Here is a 24,643-nt window from a genome sequence, read left to right on the forward strand (position 1 = left end):
TGCTTAGTACTGCCAGGTGCATCCGCCCAGGCTGAGCACTGCACAACTTTGGGAGTGTCTTTTGATGCTAGCTTTCCTGGTGGTAGCCTAGCAGGCCTAATTTTGTAGCATAAAAATTGTTTTTTCCAGAAAAAAATCTTTGACACTAAATCAGAGGCCACATGGAGTGTCTGTCATGGTGCTGATGCTGTGAACTTATGATCCAACCTACCAAATCTATCAGACTTAGAGAATGTTAGAGCTGGAAGGAATGTGAGAGATTCAAGCTGGCAGCCACAGATGTGTTTCTTTAAATTTTACAAATAATAAACCCGAAACCTGTAGCCAAAGCATAAACACTTTGGTTTTCCCGTCTACTGACTCTCTGTTGTCGTCTGCTAGCCTGCTTCAGGCTTTGATCTTACCTCCTGGTTTGTCTGCTCCCTGATGAGGCCCAGGTTGAGGCTCATCTACACGCACACCCACCCGGGGAAGTGCCCAGGTTTTCAGGTGCACTGTTTCAGAGGGTGGCGTACAGAACCACAGCAGGAATTCCCCGGAGATCGCAGGAGGTGTTTTCTTGGACTGTGACCTGAACGCGCCGGCCATCCTTTGCACAGGACCTCGGGTGACCTGCGTGTTTGGAGGAATCTGCATTTCTGATTCTAAGGCCTCAAGAAGGACATTGAGGCACAAAGCTGACTCAGAGGTGACAGCTCGGGTGACAGAGGGCATGCAGTGAGAATTGTCCAATCTGGAAAGACAGAGACTGAATGAAGCAAGGATGTGGGTGAGAGAGAAGAACACAGGCCTCCGGGTCAGGGCACCAGGGCTTGGGTCGTGGCTCTGCCTCGAGTGATTTTATTTTCCCTAAAGGTTTACTTGTCCGTGAGTTAAGAGGCTGATAGTTATACAGGCTTCTTACTAAAAGCCAGCAGGTTCCCGGCCCAGCTCTGGTTCCTTCCCCAGCCATTTCCTGCTTGCCAGAAGCCACCAGTGTCAATTCGTTAAACTCCTTTCATTAGAGCAGTCGTGGTAGACCTGCCTTTCCGGAAGAGGAAGATCTAGCTTTCATGTACACGGAGGCCTCCCATCTCCATGGCAAACACTTTTTGCTCATTCCCCCCCAACCCCCGAGTTTTACCTCTGTAGTCAGTGTCAGCTTTGTCATGACCCTGTACACGCTGGGGGGCTGAGCCCCTCCTGTGCTGTGGTATCTTTTCCTTTCCTGCCTACATTTTCTTTATTCCTGGAGTCATGAATTGTCTTTGTTCGTTTGCTTGGGCTTCTGTGTACGTATCACTGATGTATCTGGGACGCTTCTCTCCAGTGGGCAAAGCGCCACCTCCCTAGGACAGCCGGTGTCCTCACTGTCACCGTCCTAGGGTCGAGGGAGGATGCGGCCGGCCAGGAGCTTGCTAAGGAGTCGGGAGTCATGAAGATGACCTAGGCTGGTAATGATGGCTGCTTTCAGGAACTTTCTCTCCAAACCCCCAAACTGCAAAGTAAATTATAGGGCAAATGACCTTAAGGACACCTCCCCGTGCACAGTTGGGGGCAAGGCACATCCAACCCAAGAGGCAAAAAAGACTGAATGTGTTTCTAGGGCCATGAGGCGTTTGGATCAACTTGTAGGTGATTGAGCTGGAACATAATCTGAAGGAAAGTCCAAGCAGTTAAGGGTGTCTGTATGTCCTAGAGAGCAACCGGCATCTCTCCCAGACCCCTGCTCCAGGAACGGCTGAGCCCCGGCGTTTTAAAAATTCATTTTCACTTGCTCTGAGTGTCAGTTGAATGTATTTAGAAAGTCTTGTCACGGAAAATGGGAAGTGAAACCCGAAAGATAGGAGAGCGTCTTAAATGTCAGGGAATGAGGCCCCAGAGTAAGGGGCAGGCCCGGGTGAGACTGGCTGTGAGACCTCCTAAACCTCTGTTTCCTCCTTTGCAAGTTACTTTACATAGCAGCACAGGCCCAGGGTCCCTTATCTGCAAATCCTGGAAGCTCTGGAAACCTAGAGTTCTGTTCAGATTTGGTACAGGACCTGCCCTTGTCTGGGCCTATTTTTAGTCTGTGTTATATGCTCATCTTAGAATGCACGGCATACGAGACGCTGTGCTACAAATATGTTACTGTGTTTGATGACAGGGTGTTACCCAGACCCCCAAATTCTAAATTGCCAAACACACCTGACCCCACGAGTTTGGGTTAAGGGATTATGCTGTGGAATACCCACTGCGTTGTGGTGTTGGAAGGATTTGAATGTAATACCTTAGGTATAAAAGATGAAGCAGGATGCCAGGCAAGTAGTAGGTGCTCAGTAAATAAATATTAGCTGTTATCCTTATTATTCTTGGGTTTTAGAGTCACAGTTGTAGAACTAGAGTATTTAGGTTAACCATCCAAGTCCAACTTCCTATGTTCAGTCAAGGTGTTGATGAATTATTTTAAACTAGAGAAAACTGAAGTATCAGCGGGGTGTGTAATAGAAAGATTCAAAGACAGAATTGGGTTCAGATCCTGTCTCACGGGCAATAGCTTCTTTGCCTCAGTTTCCCCACCTGTAGAATGGAGATAATACCTTTCTCACGGGTTTGTCCTGAGGAGCCAGAGAAACTCGAGAAGACAGTGTATCAAAATGAATGGCAGCAGAGGTAAGCTGTTAGACACAAAGGGGCTCATCAGCAAGATCCTTGTATAGCACAGAGAATTATATTCAGTGTTCTGTGATAAACCACAATGAAAAAGAATATATAAAAAAGAGCGTGTGTATATGTGTAACTGAATCACTTTGATGTACAGCAGAAATTAACACAAAATTGAAAATCAATTATACTTCAGTTAAAAAATAAATAAAACGAATAACATGATACCCTGAGCTGGGCACATCACCTACGTGGTTTTCTTGCCAAAGATGCATAACGTTAATCTTATCCTGGAAAAAAAAAAATTAAATGAACCCAAATTGTGGGATGTCCTACAAATTAACTGACCAGTCCTCTTCAAAAAGGTCAAGGTTGGAGTTCCTGTTGTGGCGCAGTGGTTAATGAGCCCGACCAGCATCCATGAGGACATGGGTTCGGTCCCTGGCCTCGCTTCGTGGGTTAAGGATCCAGCGTTGCCGTGAGCTGTGGTGTAGGCTGTAGATTCGGCTCGAATCTGGTGTTGCTGTGGCTGTCATGTAGGCCGGCAGCTGTAGTTCCAATTGGACCCCTAGCCTGGGATCCTCCATACGCTGCAAATGCGGCCTTAAAAAGAAGAATGTCAAGGTCACGAAAGACCAGGAGAGACTAAGGAGATGTGAATCCTGGATTGGATCCTGGAACGGAAAGTGGACACTAATGGAAACACCGGAGAAGTCCGAACTAACTGTGTAGTGTAGTTAATAGTATTGTACCAGAGTTAATTTCTTTGTTTTGATGATTTTTCCTAAGGTTATATAAGCTGTTAATTACTATAAGGGGAAGCCAGGAAAAGATGTACGGGAACTCTGTACTATTTTTGCAGTTCCCCTGAAAGTCTAAAATTATCTCAAACGAAAATATTAAAAAAAATAAAAGGAAAAGAACGGCATGTTGTGTGGCACATGTTCATCAGGGCTGAGTAAATATGCATCCCCTCGCTCCCTCGGGTCATTATGGGGACCCCGGAGACCCCCACGTGCCCCCACAGGACAGGGGTGTCTGAGGAGGGAAAGTGTGGAGAGTCCCCTGGACTCAGAGGAGGGGCAGCTCTGGTGCCTTCTCCAGAAAGGAGCCGCCCTGAGGGCCCCAGGTCTTGGAGGGAGAAAGGCCACGGGCCCTTTGTCCACAGTCTGGCAGACACATGCTGTCAGCCTGCACCTGTTGCCGTGGGCCTGGCACCGGTACTTAAGCGCCTAGCCGTCAGACAGGCTTCGCTCCAGCTCCAGTTTGGCTACTTATCTTGTAGGGCCCTGGGAGAGCTACTCATCTAGAGTGTGGGATAACGTACTGACATCTGGGCTCAGCAAATGGCTTGAATAAGAGGGTCCACAGCAGTAGCCGATGCTGCAGGTGGTTCCCCCTCCCCATGAAGGCCCCTGTGGACGTGCCCGCTGCCGTCCAGGTCCCCCGCAGCACTCACTTTGTGTCCCTCCACGGGCCCTTTCTAGGGACACCTGTCCAAGTTCATGGTTTTTGTGTCTTGTTTGCCCCGTGACTTAGAGCTTTTGTACCCTGTAGGACTTGGCACATAGGACTCTTTGCCTAGGGAAGTGTGCAGATGTGGTTAGTGAATGAGTGGGTGGGAAATGAATGGGTGAGTGAATGCATGAGTGAGGGAATGAATGAATGAATGAATGAGTAAACAGGTCTCCCTCCAGCCTCTCTGAAAGAGGATCATGTGCCACATACGATTATTGGCCCAAATAGTTCCCTGGTCTCAGGCTATTCTCCGGGACGGCTTTGGGAGTGTTCAGACCAAACACCCGTTTTTTTATGATTTTTTTCCCTCTCCATCTTGGGTGCCAGTCACCTCTACAGAAAAAACAGCTCCTTTTCTTATACTGTTTGAACATCTCCAGCTGTAAAGCTGTTTGTCAGTGCTTCGGAATTCTCTGGGCCCCTCTCCTTGTTGCTGAGAACTTTTTGCTGCAGGAAATCAAGCTCATTTTAAGGGCCAAACAGTCACTAAATATAGCCTCCTGGCACAGATATTTAAAGAGCTGTGTTCATGATGTTATGTCTGAACAGAGAAGAAGGAGAAAATAACCTTTTTTTTTCTGGAAAGAAGAGTGAAATTCTCCCAGATTTTCTGCAGGTCCACAAGAGGCAGAGCAACGGTGTGGCGTCAGTGTCTTAATAATGGAATCACCACCAGATGTTTGTCTCTAGCCAAGGGCTTGGGTTTAGATTTCTGTTGCCAGGCAGTCATTTCTTGATAATTCCTTCTATCTCTGTTTAAAAATACCTCCTGCCCTGGAGAGTTACCTCGGACAAGCGTGCCCTCCATGCCAAGCCCAGGGGGGGCAGTGCACAGAGGCGTCATTCAGACACCCACCCCCAGGACCCACCGGGGGCCAGTGGGGAGCCCAGCCCTTGTCATTCTCTCCCAAGTGCTGGTTGATGAGCAGCAGGTGACAAAGGTGGAAGGACTGGGATGAGGTCCTGGGATCTTTACTCATGAGAAGCAACGTCTGGGAAACAGTTCATGCCTCAGAGAAAGATCTGGACTGAAATTCCTCTTGCCCTGGTTTGCATCCTTTACGGCGTGGGGCCAACACCATCTCACCTGCTCTCTCCTGTGGCTTCCACCTTGGACAGGATAATGTCAAGAGAGTATCAGAGTTCTGGGATGATGCTGTTTTTGTTTATTTCTGAAATATTCCTTCTAGAAGATATAAACAGGACTATTCTGGGAAGCTCTGAACTTTCCTCCATTGGCATTTACATCTCTGTCTTTGGAAGAGAAACAGTAGCTGTTTCTGTGAGAAGTTCTGTGCAGTGACCTCTCACAGTCTTTATGTGGGTGACGATGTCTGCATTTCATCATCTCCCTGCCCTCTGCCGTAACCATGATTTTGTTGATACCTACCTGTTGGGTACAGAAACATCACACATGCGTGCTAGTATTAAAAAGCCTACACCATGTCGCTATAAAACTTTTCCAAGAAGTTGCTCAACTCCTGGGTTAAAATTTAGAAACAGTTTATCCACGAAAAGAGGACATCAGAGCCCAGAATCTTCAAACACTGCCAACTCTCAAGGCTTTGGTGAGGAATGTCCTGATAACACAGGATGTGAGAGCTTACGCATTGTATCCACCGCAGTTAATCGGTCTGGGGAAATTCCCGTGAACCTTCCCTTGCAGGATATTGCCACAGAGAGTGTGCGGTTCTGATAAGGAGACAAAGGACCGTATAGAGGCACAGAGGTGGTAATAGGAAAAAAAACAAAACTATAAAAGATGGGTCACATTGTAAGTCAACTATATGTCAAAAAAAACTTTGAAAAGTGAAAAAAAAAAAAAGATAGGTCATTTAAATGACGGTCATTCAGGCTTTGTGTATTTCAGCGGATCTTTATGCTGCCCTTCACAGTCTATGGAATGTGACGTTTACATCAAGCAAACCTCCCAACATTCCACTAATTTCTGGTCTTGCTGAAATCATCCGGGACCTGATTTTACCCTTTAAAGAGGCATTTTCACTTTTCTGTTTAAAGACGTATTAAAACATAGGATAAAAGAAGATTCCAGGCTTCCTAAAAATATGTATCTGGAACTCTAGAAAATTTGCATTTCCTCAGTAGTTGAAGAAGCTGCTTCTTAGAGTTGTAGGAGAAAGTTTTGTAAAAATCGCCGCTAAGGCTAGTCTAGGAAGTTGCCCTGCAGGGCAGCAGGTTAAGCGTCCAGTGTTGTCATGACTGCAGCTCGGGTTGCTGCTGTGGTGTGGGTTCCATCCCTGGCCCAGGACCTACCACATGCTGTGGATGCAGCCAAGAAAAAAGGAGGGTGGCGCTGGTCTAAAACTAGTTTGTTTCCCACTGCTTTGGGGCCTGAAATATCTTCATTTTTAGATTCCAGGTTGGCTGTTCAGTCTTCTTTAGTCTCTGCCTCCTCAGCTCATTTTCTCTTGCTTCCTTCCCCTCTTTTGTTGAGAGTTTTTTTGGCTGGAAGATTTATCCTTTCCTACTTCCTTTTTGGCCTAAGATTCCATTTATTTTCAAGGCCAGGTTGAGTGACTATTTGCTGATCTTTTAGAGCTTTCTCTTTAGTGCCCATTCAGCAGAACTGACTCTCCCTCTTGACTGTGGACCGAGTGATGCAGGAGTGTGGTGCCATGTACCTGTGGGTACCGTGGTGAGAACATTCCCAAAGCCAGCAGCCTGGACACCCCCTCCTGCTACCTGAGCTGCTGGGATACAAGATGGAGGTGGAATAACAGGATGGAACAGATTTAGGATCCTGCTACCTTCTCAGGTGTTTTGTTTGTTTGTTTGTTTGTTTTGCTTTTTAGGGCCACACCCGTGGCATATGGAAGTTCCCAGGCTAGAGGTCAAATCGGAGCTGCAGCTGCCGGCCCACGCCACAGCCACAGCAACGCAGGATCTGAACTGCATCTTCCACCTACACCACTGCTCACGGCAGCACCAGATCCCTAACCCACCTTCTCAGGTATTTTTCTTCAGCACTTTGAAGCTGCTATTCTTTCGTCTTCAGGCATTTAATTAGTCTAATTGTTAATCCCTTGTGGATAATCTACCTTTTCTCTCTGACAGCTTTCAAGATTCTTTTATTTTAATGTGGTACACCTATACACACTGGTGTTTTAGTTTATTGTTTGGGGAACTTATTTTAGTTTTTACTCTAATTCTGGAAAAGTTTTAGCCATTTTCTCTTGGATTTTTGCCTCTGATTTTTTTCTTTTTCAAATTAAAAATTTTTTATAATTTTTATCTTTTGCATTATAGTTGATTTTCAGCATTCTGTCAATTTCTGCTATACAGCAAAGTGACCCAACCATACATATATATATTCTTTTTCTCACATTATCCTTCATCATGTTCCATCACATGTGACTGGATATAGGTCCCTGTGCAATACAGCAGGATCTCATTGCTTATCCTCTCCAAATGCAATCGTTTGCATCTATTAACTCCAGACCCCTGGTCCATCCCATTCCCTCCCCTTCCCCTGGGATGTTTTTCTTTATTCTCCCTTTTGCAACTCTTACTAAGTGCATGTGGGACTTCTTCTGTTCTCCATTGTATTTCATCTCCCTCTTATATTTCCTGTCCGTTTTTCTTTCGGTGTTTTCATTCTAGCTGATTTCTCAGATTCATATTCCCATTCACTAATTCTCTCTTAAGTTGTATCAAAACATATCCTTTGATTTCTAGAATTTCTATTTGGTTCTTTGAAAAACTCACTTGCTCTCTTTCTACAATGTCTTATTTTTGCTCTGTGGCTTCTGTTCCTTTGTTTATCTTGTTGAATATTTTAACATTCTTATTTTTAAGTCCCCTTTCAGGGGACTATTATTTATAGTTTCTGGAGTAGTTCATTCTGTTGCATAGCAGTTGATTTTCTGTGTACCTTTTGTCATTTTTGTCTGTGAGGTCATTTTGGTGGTGATTATATTCTGTGGGGTCCTGCGTGTGCCTTGTATTATGGAGGCGGCCTTTGGGGCACTTTTATGCTTGCCTCTTCTAGACCCTATGGGCTCACTTGTTCCAGGTGAAACCTTGCTTGGTTTTGTAGGACAACGTTTCCACATCGTATGCGTAGTAGGGACCTTGACAACCCATGCAGCCCAGGCCGGACACTCTGGCTTCTTTCTGGTCTCCCCACCAAAGGTTTGGGATTGGAGCTTTGGCCAGGAGTTCTGTTCCAGATCCCTCCTGCCCACACAGTCAGCAGCTTCAGGTTTGGTCCCTGAAATTGCTGATCTGGTTTGTTTATCCCCCAGCATGTGGCTTCAGATCTCATTTGCCACAGTAGCTTTCTCGTACCTGGAGATGCTTTCAAGTGCAGCTCCATGTTAACAACGTTTTTAAAATGTGTTTTTCCTGGTATGTCTACATATTGTGAGGGAGAGATCTTATGTATGACAGCTTAGTCTGCTCTTTTTCTTTTCCCTGAGTCTTAGTGCCCTACTATTCATCTTCTGCCACATAGCCAGAGAGTTTTCAAAAAATTAGATTTGGAGTTCCCATGTGGCTCAGCAGGTTACGTACCTGACATTGTCACCGCAGGGGCTTGGGTCACTGCTGTGGTTCAGGTTCCATCCCTGGCCCAAGAAACTCCACATGCTGTGGGTGTGGCCAAAAAAAAAAAAAAAAAGATCATTTCACTGTCCTGCTTAAAACCTTCCAGGAGCTTCCTAATTGCTTAGAATAAAATCCACCTTCATTAAGTGACCTGTAAGGTCCTCTCTAAGCTGCCCCGACACCCTTACCAGCCCCAGCTCACTTATCGTGGGTCAGCCTCTTGCCTCCGTCTCAGGAACTTTGCATCCACTCTTTGCTTTCCATCCAATTGCTGCCTCTTTAAAGGGGCTTCTCAGACTCCCCAGAAAGCTGTCGCCACTCTCTCTCCAACCCGTTGTGTTTCCTTCACAACACGTATCACTGAGTGGGGTCATCTCATTCAGTTGTTTTTGAGTTCTGTCCTTTGTCTCCCTCCCACTGCCAGCGGCAGAACAGGAGCTCCCTGAGTCACGGAAGGACCTGTTTTATAACCCCCGTCTCTATCCTGGCACAATGGGACAGCAGTTAACCCCAGGCTTCTCCACTGCAGGTCAGATTGTTCAAAGCCACCTCTCTTCAGAATTCCTACCCGGAAAAGAACGCTGGAGGTGGAGTCAAAGGTCCGTGTCCCAGTTCTGGCTGCAAGGCACACCCCCTGTGTGATCTTGGGGGAGCCACTTCTCCCAGCCTCCATTCCCTCGTCTCTGAAGTGAGGACCACTGTCCAAGGTAGAATTTGGGAATGAAATATGAGCCTTTTCACAGCCTTGGAAGGGGCGAGAGCGATCATTCTCATTTAGGGGCAGAAATATTCACGTCTCACTGAGATGTTCTGGGGGTGCTCCAGGGTCATGAAATCCCATGAGACTTTTCTTATCCCCTTTTTATTGGTGTCCCTCCTGTGTCATTTTTTGTCTTTGCTATGGCTGTGTTTTGGGTGGCTATTTTTTGAGGGCTTCCTTTACGTAACAGATGTGAAAACCAGATCCCACCCCTGTGGAGGCTTTGCCTGGTCCCTAGAGGGCAGGGGTCCCATCGTTCTCTTTGGCTTGCTCTACAAAGTTCCATCTGGGTTTTGGATTCGTGGGTTAGTTGGAATGCCTGCCAAGAAGACCTGCCCAACAGCCTTCACCATTCAGCAGATAAGGTTTCCCGTGTACCTACGCTGCCAGGAGCCAGCGGTTGGGCATGAATCAGACTTCACTGCTGGGCTCAAGTTGCTCCCAGACCCCAGGAAGAAGGGGTGGGCCGAATGGTCACTGCAAACCTCTGACCACAGAAGCAGAGGATGCTGGAATGGGCGGGAGGAGCCCAGCGAGGAGGGATTAACCATCTCAAATGGCTTATTAAAGAACTCGGGGCCACCCTGAGCCTTGCCATGATTCTAAACATGGTTCTGAACCTGACAGCTGTGGAGAAGAGTAGGAAGCCCAGTGCAGACTGGAGGAGCCTGGGAGGCCTCAGGAGGCAGATGGACCCAGAGGAAGGTTTTGGAAAACCAGGAGGGCAGGGGGGAAGGGCAGAGCTTGAGGGAACAGGGATACTAGAAGCAGAGGCCGCAGGCTAGTGTCCCAAAGACTAGATTCTTTCGTGGGCTTGTTTTGTTTGGCCCACACAGTGTTTTGCAAAATTGCAACTCAGTGTCTTTATATGGGGAACACATGCTTTCCCTCCCGCCATCCTTACCATCCCTCATTTTCATCCCTGGCCTGCCTGAACACATTTATAGAACCAGCCCTGGACCCCTGCCCTGTTCACTGAAAACCCAGAAGAATCAGTGGAAAAGTGTCTTAGAATTAATAAGCAAGTTCAGTAAGAAGAACAAAAGTATTAGGAGTGAGACCATAAAAATCAACAGTATATTTTCCTACATATCATCCACCAGCTTGAAAATAGAAAAGAGATCTTATTCAGCAAAGCAGCCAGACCATAAAGTACCTTTGTAAGAATCTGTGAATCTCTAATCCTATAATGTATAAGGATTAATGAATCTATAACCCTATAATGTATTTACTGAGTGTCTGCTATGTATTTTATTTTAAATTAAAAATTTAAAAATTGACTTAACTTTTGAGGAATAATAAAGTTAACTTGGTTAAAAAAAAAAAAAGTGGAGTTCCTGTTGTGGCTCAGTGGTAACAAATCTGACTAGCATCCAGGAGGATGTGGTTTGATCCCTGGCCCCGCCCAGTGGGTTAAGGATCTGGCGTTGCCGTGAGCTGTGGTGTAGGTCACAGATGAGGCTTGGCGCCGGTGTTGCTGTGGCTGTGGTGTAGGCTGGTAGCTACAGCTCTGATGGGACCCCTAGCCTCAGAATTTCTATATGCCATGGGTGAGACCCTAAATGGCCAAAAAAAAAAAAAAAAAAAAAAAAAGGCAAAAAACCTCATTCTTGGTCGTGTTCCTCTACTGCCTGCTCAACTCCAAGAGAGAGAACCACTCTTTTACTGATTTGTTTTTGTGCCCATACAAATATTTTATTTTTGGATATAAGCAAATATACATGAACTAGAATATTATCCTCTTCCCCACTTTTTATACAAATGATAGCTCAGAATCTTGCATTTTCACTTAACCAGCTATCTCTGCAATCTATATCAGCATGTAGAGGCTTCCTCATTCTTTTTTACAGATGAATAGTAAAAATACTGATTTTAGATAAAGTGGCAGTCAGAAGAAAATTGCTTGGATTTGAACTTGGTTCTGTCTTTATGACCTTGAACTAATTCTCTATGTCTCAGTTTTTTCATGTGTAAGTGGAAACGACTGGTACCAACTCCTATTGGTGCAAGCATTTAGTGAGGTGATGCTTATGAAAGGGCTTAGAAAAATGCCTGACATTTAGTGAGTCCCCTAAATATTAGCTGCTTTTCTTACTTTTTTTATAATGATGAATACTGTACCTGCAGAGCAAAGGGATAAGGAGTGACCGGGGGAGGTGATATTTGAGAGAGGGGGTCCTAGTGAAAATTATAAGACTTTGGAGTTCCTGCTGTGACGTTGCAGCTTAAGGATCCAGTGTTGCCTCTGCAGCACCGCAGGCTTGATCCTTGGTCCAGCTCAGTGGGTTAAGGATCTGGTGTTGCTACAGCTTCGGCGTAGGTCCAGTTGCAGCTCTGATTTGATCCTTGGCCCGAGAACTTCTGTATATCACAGGTGTGGCCCCCCAAAAAAAAAAAATTATAAGGAGTTCCTGTGGTGGCTTAGTGGAAACGAATCTGACTAGCATCCATGAGGACACAAATTTGATCCCTGGCCTTGCTCAGTGGGTTAAGGATACAGCGTTGCTGTGAGCTGTGGTGTAGACTGTGGCTTGGATTTGGCATTGCTGTGGCTGTGGCGTAGGCCAGTTGCTACAGCTGTAATTCACCCCCTAGCTTGGGAACTTCCATATGCCACATATGCAGCCCTAAAAAAAGACCAAAAAAAAATTTAAGATCTTGCTGAGAGATTGAGAACAGATAAATTAATAGAGAGATGTATTTTGTTTCTGGGTGGATACGATGGAATTTGTAGAGATAACAGCTCTTCCTAGTAATTTATACCTGTCCTATTTGTAACCAAAACCCCAATACAATTTATTTTGGAACTGAAGTTTTTCTAAAATTTATCAGGAAGAATAAATGAGAAAAATGAAAAAACTTTGAAAAAAATTGTGGTGAGGAGAAACTTTCCCAACTAAATATTGAAACACATTTTAGTGATTAAAACAGTGATGTAATTGTTTAAGAATAAATAGCTCAGGAGAATAGAATAAATAGCCCAGAAACATACCTTTATTTACATGGAAGTTAATTTTATGTCAAAAGCGACTTCATGAGTCAATAGGGTGGTTATCTGATAAATTAGATGGGACTCATTTGGTTAACTGTTTGCAAGAAAAAGAGAATGTTTAAGATTCTCACTTCAAGCTGCATGCCTTGAAAGATAAAAAAAGTTATCCAGAAAGATAAAAAAGTTACATCTGAGGGGAAAAATTAAACCGTTTAAAAAAAGAAAATCTTGGAGTTCCCTGGGGGTTCAGCAGGTTAAGGATTTGGTCTTGTCACTAGTGGCTCAGGTTACTGCTGTGGTTTGGGTTGAGTCCCTGGCCTGGGGACTTCCCATGCTGTGGGCATGGCCAGATAAATAAATAAATAAACCTTTAAAAAAAAATCCTTAAGGAAGGTAGAAAGGAAGTTTGGGGTAGAGGAGGACCTTTGAGGATTTTTTTGTTTGTTTTTGTTTTTAGGGCTGCACCCTTGGCCTATGGCAGTTCCCAGGCTAGGGGTCGAATAGCGTTACAGCTGCCATCCTGCACCAGAGCCACGGCAACATGGGATCCGAGCCGCATCTGCAACCTGCACCACAGCTCAAGGCAACACCGGATCCGCGACCCCACTGAGCAAGGCCAGGGATTGAACCCGCATCCTCATGGTTACTAGTCAGATTTGTTTCTGCCGAGCCACCAGGGAACTCCCGACCTTTGAGTTTTAAAGCAGTCAAAAATATCACAATGAAGGGAGTTCCTGCTGCGGTGCAGTGGAAACAAATCTGGCTAGTATCCATGAGGATGTGGATTTGATCCCTGGCCTGGCTCAGTAGGTTGGGAATCCGGTGTTGCTATGAGCTGTGGTGTAGGTTGCAGTCGCAGCTCAGATCCTGAGTTGCTGTGGCTGTGGTATAGGCTGGCAGCTGTAGTTCCCATTCAATCCCTAGCCTAGGAATTTCCATATGCCGTGGGTGGGACCCTAAAAAAAGCAGAAAAAAAAAATCACAATGAAAACAAAGAAAGTCAAGGGCTCAGTATTAGTTTTCTAGCATTGCTGTAATAAAGTATCATAGACTGTGTGGCTTAAAACAACAGAAAATTATTGTCTCACTGTTCTGGAGCCTAGAAGTCCAAAATCAAGCTATCCGCAGGGCCGTGCTCCCTCTGAAACCGACAGGAAAGGAGGCTTCCTTGCCTCCTGGGTTCTGGGTTTGGGGGCACTCCTTGGCACTCTTTGGTACTCCTTGTTTTATGGGTGCACCACTCCAGCTTCTGTCTCCGTCTTCCCCCTGAGGGGGTCTCTGGGTCTCTCTCTTCTTATAAGGACGTCAATCATGTTGGGTTAAGGGTCTGCCCTGCTCCAGTATGACCGCATCTCAACTAATTACATCTGCAAAAATCCTATTTCCAAACAAGGTCACATTCTGAGGCATTGGGGTTTAGGGTCTTTTTAGAGGGATGTAATTCAACCCATCACAGGCTACATAGGTCAGGACACAACAAAGGACCTCAGCTAAAGAAGCAGATGGGCTGCTCACCTTCCTCTGTCAAGATGTGCTACAATAATAGTGAAAATCAGAATGATAAAGACCCACCAGGACAAAGAATGAGGGAGGGATCCTTTTCCAATGAGATATTTCACCCCCTTTGGGAGAGAATTGAAGCGATGATTTCAGGAGCAGTGCAGATGTGTTCTACTGGGTACAGATGCCCTTGAGCATCAGGGTCGGGGGTGGGGGTGAGGGTTGGGGCGGGGAGATGGCACTGAAATCAGTAAGAACTGGCCCCTGCCACCCCCCTGCTGCATTCCAGCAGGCACTTACCCTGCAGCTGCAGACCAGGCAGGAGGAGCTGACCCGAGGGACATCCACGCTCAGAAACTCCACATGGCCAAAGGTGAGGTACCACAGGTGCTGAAAACAAGGGCCTGGCCTGGAACCTCCACTCCATCCCAATGAGTCAGATACATCCACCTCCCAGGTGGATGATCAGAAGATGCTCTTCTGGAGAAATCCAGGTCATCAGAGCAAAACCCTCCATAACCTGATCTCTGGGAGGCTCAAAGGTGGCCCTAGTGCCCTGTCTGCCCTCCTTGAAATGAAATTTGCCAGTCCATGTGTTCCATCCCTGGAATTTTCTTTTTCTTTTTCTTTTTTTTTTTTTACGGCCACAGCTGCAGCAGTGGAAGTTCCCGGGCCAAGGGTCTAATCGGAGCTGCAGCTGCCAGCCTCCACCACAGCTGCGGCAATGCCAGATCCTTAACCCACTGAGTGAGGCCAGGGGTCAGACCCACATCCTCACAGACCCTAAAGTCAGGTTCTTAACCCACTGAGCCGCAGTGGGAACTCCCACCCCTGGAACTCTATCTAAATTAACTTTTTAGAGCCTCACTGCTAATATTAAATAGCTAATCAAAAGCAAGCCCCTGCATGAACAAAAGAACTTAAATAAACAATCAGGAAAAAGCAATCTATAAAAATCAAAGGCAGTGCAAGTTCAGAAGAAAACTTCAGGGAGTTCCGTCATGGCACAGTGGAAATGATTTCGACTAGGAACCATGAGGTTGCAGGTTCGATCCCTGTCCCTGCTCAGTGGGTTAAGGATCCGGTGTTGCCATGAGCTGTGGTGTAGGTCGCAGATTTGGCTCGGAACTGGTATTGCTGTGGCTGTGGTGTAGGCCGGCAGCTACAGCTCCAATTGGACCTCTAGCCTGGGAACCTCCATATGCTGTGGGTGTGGCCCTAAAAAGACCAAAAAAAAAAAAAAAAAGGAGAGAGAAAGAAAAAGAAAGAAAACTTCAGAAACTTCAAGTAGTATTCTTACAGAGTTCAAGAGTGCAAGGAACTCAAAATTTCATTGGAAGGTTGAGGAGATAAAGCTGAGGAAATCTTTCAGAAAGTAGCAAAAAAGGACAGGGAGTTGAAGAGTTCAGAGACCAGATGAGAGTCAGGGAGAATCCATCCAGAGGGTTCAGTAGAGACATGTTTAGAGTTCTGGAAAGAGAAACAGAGGCAACAGGGGTGAAAAAATCAGAGCATGTGTATAAAGAACACAATTACAGATCACCAATGGCCAGCATAATAAACAAAAGACACACCAAGGCATAGCGTTGTGAAGTTTTAGACTATTAGGGTTAATGAGGGGATGCTACAAGCTTCCAGAGAGGAAAAACAGGCATCAGGCAAAGGAATGAGTGTTGGATGGTACTGAACTTTTCAAGAGTGACAGTGAAGGCCAGGTGTCACATGCCCCCACATTCTGGGGGAAAAAGATTTTCAATCTATTATTTCGTACCCAGCCAAGTGACTAATATATAGTGTGAAAGCAGAACAAAGATATCTCCAGATAATCTAGGCTGCAAAAGAAAACAGTGTATCTCTGAGGATCCTTTTCCTGGAGGATACACTTTAGCAAGAGGAAGAGGGGAAAGTGAGCATTAGGAAAAGTGGGTCCAGACTGTACAGCACAGGGAACTATGTCCAATCTCTTGGTTAGAACGTGATGGAGCATAGTATGAGGAAAAGAATGTATGTTCGTGTTATGACTGTACAGCAGAAATTGACAGAACATTGTAAATCAACTGTAATAAACATAAAATTAAGAGCAAAGAACAACAACAAAAAAAGTTTTTAAAAAAGTGGATCCAGTGCAGGCACATGGCAGAGGACACTGAGGGGTGCCAGCTGGAGACAAGGCACCCCTCAGAATATCTGGCACAACAAAGTCATTGGGAAATGTTCAGAACATGTATGTAGGAAATTATGCAGCTAAAATAACAAAGGAATTATTAACACCAAGAAAGATAAAAAATTGAGTACTTGGATCTGTGCTGAATGACATTCCTTTTTTTCTTTTTCCCTCTTTTTTAGGGCTGTGCCCCCGGCACGTGGAGGTTCCCAGGCTAGGGGTCCACTTGGAGCTGCCTACACCGCAGCCACAGCAACAGCAGGATTCGAGCCTCGATTTCGACCTGCCTCACGGATCCCTGACCCATTAAGCGAGGCCAGGGATCAAACCCACATCCTCATGGATTCTAGTCGGATTCATTTCCTCTGTGCCATGCAGGGAACTCCCTGAATGACATTTCTTTAGTCACGCATTTGAAGACTAATTGTTTAAAATATTTGTATAATTCTGTAAAATACTTGTATAACTCCGGAGAGGTGATGGGAGAGCTAAGGGAATTGCCTCTTCTCTGTCCTACTAGGAAGTTGTTAGGTAACATTGAAAATTAGCAAATGAAGAAAGAGCAGGGTAACTTTCACTGGAAATGTTGGATCCATTACTCGAAGGGAAGAGAGATCAAAAGCGTGGCTGCCTTTGGGAAGTAGAGTTGGGAGAGAACAGCTGACAGCTCGTTGATGATTAGAAGCTGGCCTTGCCACGTGCTTTGGATGGCGGTGGTGTAAAATTCGTGTAACATGAAATGAGCCCTTAACCATTTGCAAGTGCACAATTCAGTGGCATTAATGCATTCACAGTGTTATTTTGCCAACACTGCCCGTCTAGTTCCAAGACATTTTCATTCCCCTGCAGAGGAAACCTCATACCCATTAAGCAGCCCCTCCCCATTCCTCTGATCCCCGCCCCCAGCTCCCACAGTCACTAATCTGCTTTATGTTGCTGCTGATTACCTCTTCTGGGAGTTTGATTCCAGTGGAATCATACACCATGACCTTTTGTGGGGGTGGTTTTCACTGAGCATGATGTTTTTGAGGTTTGATCTGTTGTAACATGTCTTAGTAGTTCATTCCTTTTTCTGGCTAAATAATATTCTGTGGTGTGAATAATACCAGCTTATTTAGCCATGTTTTTGTTGTTGTTGTTGTTGTTTTGCCTTTTCTAGGGCCGCAGCTGTGGCATATGGAGATTCCCAGGCTAGGGATCGAATTGGAGCTGTAGCTGCCAGCCTGCGACAGAGCCACAGCAACGTGGAATCTGAGCCACATCTGCAGTCTACGCCACAGCTCACGGCAATGCTGGATCCTTAACCCTCTGAGCGAGGCCAGGGATCGAACCCGCAACCTCATGGTTCCTAGTCAGATTCGTTAACCACTGAGCCACGACGGGAACTCCCATTTAGCCGCTTAATAACTGAAGGACATTTCGGTTATTTTACTTCTTCTTTGGGGTTGTTGTGAATAGTGATGCTCTGGACATTCATTGTTCAAGTAGTTGTTTGAATACCTGATTTTAGTTCTTTGGGGTGTATACGTAGAAGTGGAATTTCTGGGTCATGGGGTAATTCTATAATTAACTTCTTGAGGAATTCACAAACTGTTTTCCACTGAGATTACACCATTTTACATTCCCACCAGCAATGTATGAGGGTTCCAGTTTCTCCACATCCTTGCCAACACCTGTTATTTTCTGTTCTTTTTTTTTTTTTTTTTTTTTTTAATTATAGCTTTCCCAGTGGTTGTGAAGTGGCATCTCATTGTGATTTTGAGTTGCATTTCCCTGATGATTAATGAAGTTGAGTATCTTTGCAGGTGCTTTTTAGCCATTTGTATACTTTTTCTAGATAAATGTCTATTCATGTCCTTTACCTGTTTTTTAACTGGATTGTTTTTCTTTTTGTTGCTGAGTTGTACATGTCCTTTTTATATTCTGGATACTAGACTCTGATCGGATATGTGATTTGCAATTATTTTCTCCCATTCTGTTGGTTGTCTTTTCACTTTCTTGATAGTGTTACAATTTGATTTTAAAATATATTCATGTATGACTTTGATGTTCCTTATTAAAAAATTAAGTTTTGTAAAAAAATATATCAGATATTTTTAAATGATATGTTTTTAAAGTGATAAACATTTTAGTCTATAAAATTTATACAAAGATTTTATAAAAACCTCTAAGAAAGACACAGACTCCAGTAGTAACTGGACATGAAAAGATGACTCAAAAAGGAAGGGGAAAAAAAATCACAAACACAGAAAAATTAGTAGGAAAAAGATACAAATTCATCTAATGAGATAGTAATACATTTTTTTCCTAGTGAAAAAATTGAATGATGTCAGGATATACAAAATAGATACTCTTCTGATAAAGAAAGTACAAACTGGTGAGTCTTTTTGGGAAGCAGTTTGGCACAATGTGTCAAGAATCAAAATATTGTTACTCTTTGGCCCAGTAATTCAACTTCTAAAAATCTACCCTAGGAAAATAAGTTGAAATATAAACACTCTCTTACATACAAAGATGCTTATCGCAGTGTTAGTTTAAGAGTGAAAAATTAAAAAAAAAAAAAAAGGAGTTCCCATTGTGGTGCAGCAGAAACAAATCCAATTAGGAACCATGAGGTTTCGGATTCGATCCCTGGCCGTACTTAGTGGAATCCCTGGCCTCACTTAGTGGGTTGAGGGTCCGGCGTTGCCGTGAGCTGTGGTATAGGTCGCAGATGTGGCTCGGATCCCGCGTTGCTCTGGCTGTGGTATAAGGTGGCAGCTGCAGCTCCAATTAGACCCCTAGCCTGGGAACCTCCATATGCCTCAGGTATGGCCCTAAAAGGACAAAAGACAAAAAAAAAAGGTGAAAAATTATACACAACCTAAGCATTCCACAGATAATAGATGAGTGATTTCTGTTACACGCAGCGCTTGAAAAATGCCTAGCACATAGTAGGCATGAAATAAGTAGTGGTCGAATGAAGCAGTACATCCAGAGAATAAAATACTGTGCTATCTTGTAAAATTATATTGATGTTATTTTTAATAATGTGAAATTCTTAACGTCAAGGGAAAAAATGATATTAAAAAGTTTATCTGGGAAATTCCCACTGTGGTACAGTAGGTTAAGGATCCAGTGTTGCCACATCTATGGCATAGGTCACAGCACTGTGGCTCAGATTCGATCCCTGACTCGGGAACTTCCATATGCCATACGTGTGGCCAAAAAAAAAAAAAAAAATTATCAGGAGTATGTTCTAGCCCTCTTTTTTTTAAAAAAAGAGATTTTATTACTAAAAATAAAGATGAAAAGTAAGTATAGGAAAAAGAAGGATATAATAAAAAATACTGCCTCTGGGGGAGTGAAATATTAAATAATCAAAAATACGCCATCTCCTTAACTGCTGCACAGTTATCTGACCTGTCTCCGCTAGAAGAGTTTTCCCAGGAGATGATCACCTGGGTGGGAAGGATGATCAGAAAGAGGAGGCTGTAGCTTGGGCTGGGGCCTCGCTTTCCCTGTGTGACTATTTAAGTAAAGTTTTCTGCCTTCATCCGGGGCTGGGGCATCTGACCCTGAGCATGCTGGGAAATGTAAAAGGGATGAAATTTATTCTCAAGCTCTTACCAGCACCCATTTTGCACTAGGGACCAAGGACACAAAGTTCAAGAAGCCTCTCAGGCCAGAGAGTTCACATTCAAGGTTAAATAAAATCCATCAGGGCTCCAGACCATCTTCCATGCATGCACCTGCCACACCCTGCTCTGTTGACATCTCTCTCTACCTGCAGCTGTTTCTAGGATACCCGAGTGTTCATTTTGTCCACAGCCCCTGCTGTCTGTTTATTTTCGTGGTTTGTGGCCTGGGCTCCTTGTGGAAAAGCAGACGCAGTCACTGACTGTGTTCCAAGGAGACTGACTGCCGCCCAGGGCCAGGGCACAGCCAAAATTGGTATTTATATTAGCCATTCATATATGTATATATAAACTTCGGCATGCATGCACCTATACACGCATAAGTAATTTTCTACAATGAGTTAATATTGCCTTTATAAAAAATTTAAAGAGTCTGCTTTGCCTTTCTCTTTAGGATTTCATCCTCTTTGCTTAATTGTCTTGTGGTCTGGGTTGGCTGCAGGCTGTCCAGAAGGCTCTACAGAGGGAGGACAGGGGTCCCAGGCGTAGTAGCCACAGGGTGGAGCTGAGTCAGGGACCTTGGAGAGAGCTTTGGGCAGCTGGTCAGCTACAAGTGCTAGTTCTTTTCTTGTCACTCAAGTTGAGGACACCAGGTGCCATGAGGCCACTCTCTGCCGCTGGCTGCCTAGGAGGCTCCAGCAATTTGAAGGTTGCTATTAGGAGCCAGAGCAGGGAGGCCTGTGGTGAACCCCCTCCCACCTGCTGGGGTGGTGCAGCTGTCCCCGGGAGAGGACCAAAGGCCGACGAGGGAGGGAGGGCAGCAGCTGCTGGTGGCGGGCACAGAGCCAGGTCTGGGAGAACCGGGCGGGCAGAGGATTTGCGTGGAGCCTGACAGGTGGAGCTTTGTGTCCTGGGTCCCCTCATCCGGAGGGGCAGCCCAGCAGATCTCCCCTCAACCCAGCTCCATCTCATCCGGGCTGTGCTTGGCTGCCTTCCAGCCATTCACTCTTGAGGATCTCTGCCAAAAGCCCCCTTCACCCCCCACCCCCGGCAGACCCAGCCAGGTGAGTTCTTTTTTGGAGCCCAGACTCCACATTCCCCAGGTCTGCTCAGCCTTGGCCATTCCTGTGGGGCTGAGGATCTTCTGTTTATGTGGTGAGGGGGGTCTGTCTCTCCAGTCTAGAAAGTTCTTTAAGGTCCCGCCCTGCCCGAGGCAAGGAAACCCCTGAGATTGTGGCACATGGGGTGGGGCACCCACAGCCCGGGCAGGCAATATGTGGGGTCCAGGCCATAGGAAATAGTCCAGGTATGCCCCCACTTTCATAGGAGAGAGAGTTTGCCAATAACTAAAGGGCATGTACTAGCTGAGGGGTGTGGGGAAGCCCTTGGGGGGCTAAGAAGACCATGAAAGATCCTTATAAGTGGAGAGGGTAAGCTTACAGAGGAGGTAACCCGAGAGCCGTGTCTGGAAGAAGTCTTATAGCCGAGGGCACCAAAGAAAAAATTCAGTGAAGAAAATGTGATATGGGAAGACTCAGAAGCATGAAAGAGGTCAGGGTTCTGGGAACAAGGAGAGTCAGGGGATCCAGGTTGGGATGGGAGTAAGGCACAGAGGAAATGAAGCAGGGAAGGAAGGTTGGGTCCAGGTCTTGTGTGTTTGTCACCCTAGATTTTAAAGACATGGTTGAGGGAGCAGGTGTGAGGCTCCATCTGGACTCCTGGGGGGAGGTCCTGGGACCTCTGGAGACTTTTGATTACAGCCTCATGGTGTTCCAAACATGAAAACCCTGTTGCCACAAACACTTAGAGATGCAAGACAGGGAGTTCCCTTGCGGCACAGCAGGTTAAGGATCAGGTGTTGTCACTGCTATGACTCGGGTGGGTGCCATGGTGTGGGTTCAGTTAACCTAGGAATTCCACATTTCATGGGCACAGCGAAAGAAAGAAAGAAAGAAAAGACAGACAGGATAGAGAGAACAAATATCTTTTCAGATGCATGAAAGTGCTCAGCAGATGGTAAGAGAAATTCCTTCTCTCACCTTCCCTACCCTCTTCTTGCCTGGGGCCCCTCCCAAGTAAACTATTTGCTCTAGAATCCTCATCTTTTTGGAGTCTGCTTCTGTGGGAACCCAAACTAACATGGATTCTTCAATAAATGTCTCTGAAGCCACTGGTTTTCCCTAGGGGAAAAATAAAATAAAATTCAAATCTTTTTTTATACCTTAACTAAAAATAAGTTCCAAATGTATTTAAGACCTAACTGTGAAAACCAAGACTTGAGGAGTTCCCGTTGTGGCTCAGTGGTAAAAAACCTGACAAGTATCCATGAGGATGCAGGTTTGGTCCTTGGCCCTGCTCAGTGTGATAAGGATCTGGCATTGCCGTGAGCTGTGGTATAGGTCACAGACATGTCTTGGATCCTGTGTTGCTATGGCTGTGGTGGGGCCAGCAGTTGCAGCTCCAATTTGAACCCTAGCTTCAGAGCTTCCATATGCTGCAGGTGCAGCCTTAAAAAGACGAAAAAGGAGTTCCCGTTGTGGCGCAGTGGTTAACGAATCCGACTAGGAACCATGAGGTTGAGGGTTCGGTCCCTGCCCTTGCTCAGTGGGTTAACGATCCGGCGTTGCCATGAGCTGTGGTGTAGGTTGCAGACGCGGCTCGGATCCTGCATTGCTGTGGCTCTGGCGTAGGCCGGTGGCTACAGCTCCGATTCAACCCCTAGCCTGGGAACCTCCATATGCCGTGGGAGCGGCCCAAGAAATAGCAACAACAACAACAGCAAAAGACAAAAAGACAAAAGACAAAAAAAAAAACAAAACCCCAAAATCCAAGTCTTTAAAACTTTCAGGAGTTCCCACTGTGGCACGGCAGGTTAAGGATCAGGTGTTGTCTTTGTGGCAGTGTGGATTCTATCTCTAGCTCAGCACACTTATGCACACCTGAGGCTCAGATTCAATCCCTGGCCAGGGAACTTCTATATGCTGCAGGTGCAGCTTTAAAAAGACAAAAAACTTTTAGAGGAAAATATGAGAGAATATCTTTATGATCTTAGAACAGGGGAAAATTCTTAGATATGACACCACATGTGCAAAAATAAAGGAAAATTTTTTTTAATTGTCAACTTTATGAGTAAAAGATGACATTGTAAATTAAAAGCCCAGAAGTTGAAGCAGGTATTTGTGATGTCAAAAACTGACCAAAAACTAGTAATCAGAAGATAGAAAGAACTAGTACAGATCTGTATGAAAGGAGGCGGGCAATACTAGAAAAGTGGACAGATGGAGTTCCTGTGGTGGCGCAGTGGAAACGAATCCAACCAGTAACCATGAGGACGTGGGTTTGATCCCTGGCCTTTCTCAGTGGGTTGGGGATCCAGGGTTGCCATGAGCTGCAGTGTAGGTCACAGACGAGGCTTGGATTCTGCGTTGCTGTGGCTGTGGTGTAGGCCAGCAGCTGCAGCTCCAATTCAACCCCTAGCCTTGGAACCTCCATATGCCTCAGGTGCAGCCCTGACCCCCCAAAAGTGGACAAACATACATAGGCATTTCATGGAGTAGGAATGTGTACACCAAACAAACATATGAAGAACCATTTCACACCCATCAGATTGGCAAGAATAGAAAAGTCCGAGGACACAAATGCCAGCAAGTAGTTGGGGCCGCTGGGCACTGTTTCCTGGTGCTGGGGGTGCTCCATTGTCCTTACTTTGGAGATCCATTTGGAAAGAGAATTTAAAATTTGCACACCCCGAGCCCCAGCAATTTCACTTCTAGGCGCATGTGTACATGCACCTGTCAATAAGATTATTCACAGGAGTTCCCGTCGTGGCGCAGTGGTTAACGAATCCGACTAGGAACCATGAGGTTGAGGGTTCGATCCCTGGCCTTGCTCAGTGGGTTAACGATCCGGCGATGCCGTGAGCTGTGGTGTAGGTTGCAGACGCGGCTTGGATCCAGTGTTGCTGTGGCTCTGGCGTAGGCTGGTGGCTACAGCTCCCCTAGCCTGGGAACCTCCATATACCGCGGGAGCGGCCCAATAAATAGCAAAAAGACCAAAAAAAAAAATTAAAAAATTAAAAAAAAAAAAGATTATTCACAGAAGCGCTGAGTAATCTGTTTGTGATTACAAATGGCTGGAAACAAGCTAAGTATCTATCTACATGTGACTCACTAAGTCAATTGGGATACTAGTCAGTGCTTTATATTCCTCCAGCCTGGTTAGCTCTGAAAAACTGTAAATGTTGGACACACAATAAAAAAGCAAGTGGAAGTTCGTTCAGCTTCTGCTTAGGCTGTGAGGGAAAAAAAAAAAGCAAGTAGTAATGGTCACACCATTTATTTACAGTTTGAAAACATGGGCAGCAGCCCTGTGGATTAGTTTGGATGCGTACATATGAAGAAATGTTATAAAATCATGCAGAGAATGAGAAACCTGAAATTCAGGATGGTGGTTACATTTGGGGAGCAAGGGTGATTTCTTTGCTTTTCTGGATGATTGCAGTTAAAGGAAAAGAGAGAGAGGAGGAGGCTTGGAGGAGAGAGGAGAGGTGATGGTGGGATGAGGATTTGGGGGTGTGTGCATCTCTGGGGTGTACCCACATAGATGAGGAGTTTGGAGGGACAGAAGGAAATTGCGACAGGTGGGCTTGAAAACAGAGCTTGGGGAGGAGTGTCTAACCCTGAGAGGAGGCCTTTGAACTTGGCAGTGAGTTATAACAGCCATGAAAGCAACTTGGGCAGGTGGAGAAGGCCACAAGCAGACGCAGAGCCTTCAAAGCTGATGGTCATGGAACCTTCAGGGAGAAACCCTGCTTGAAGAAAGGAAAGCTGAGAGCAGCCTCCTAGGGAGGTGCAGGGCCGAGGGAGGCTGACTTTGCAGCTCCCATAGTACAGGCCAGAAAGCCC

At 45.5% G+C, this 24,643-nt stretch overlaps 1 protein-coding gene and 1 long non-coding RNA gene across 3 annotated transcripts in view; both read left to right on the plus strand.

Moving 5' to 3' along the window:
• Positions 1-24,643, plus strand: part of HIP1 (huntingtin interacting protein 1) — a 163,853-nt gene that overhangs the window by 14,275 nt on the left and 124,935 nt on the right. The window lies entirely within an intron of this gene.
• Positions 15,219-21,696, plus strand: LOC146404388 (uncharacterized). The gene is made up of 2 exons (XR_014840262.1): positions 15,219-17,291; positions 18,883-21,696. It is a non-coding gene; the product is annotated as an uncharacterized LOC146404388 (long non-coding RNA).

The sequence above is a fragment of the Sus scrofa genome, chromosome 3 (assembly GCF_054392235.1).
Source record: "Sus scrofa isolate SSC_HxYL_T2T_F1_AM1 chromosome 3, Sscrofa_HxYL_maternal_Yorkshire_Landrace_v2.0, whole genome shotgun sequence".
In the NCBI taxonomy this organism is placed as follows: Eukaryota; Metazoa; Chordata; class Mammalia; order Artiodactyla; family Suidae; genus Sus; species Sus scrofa.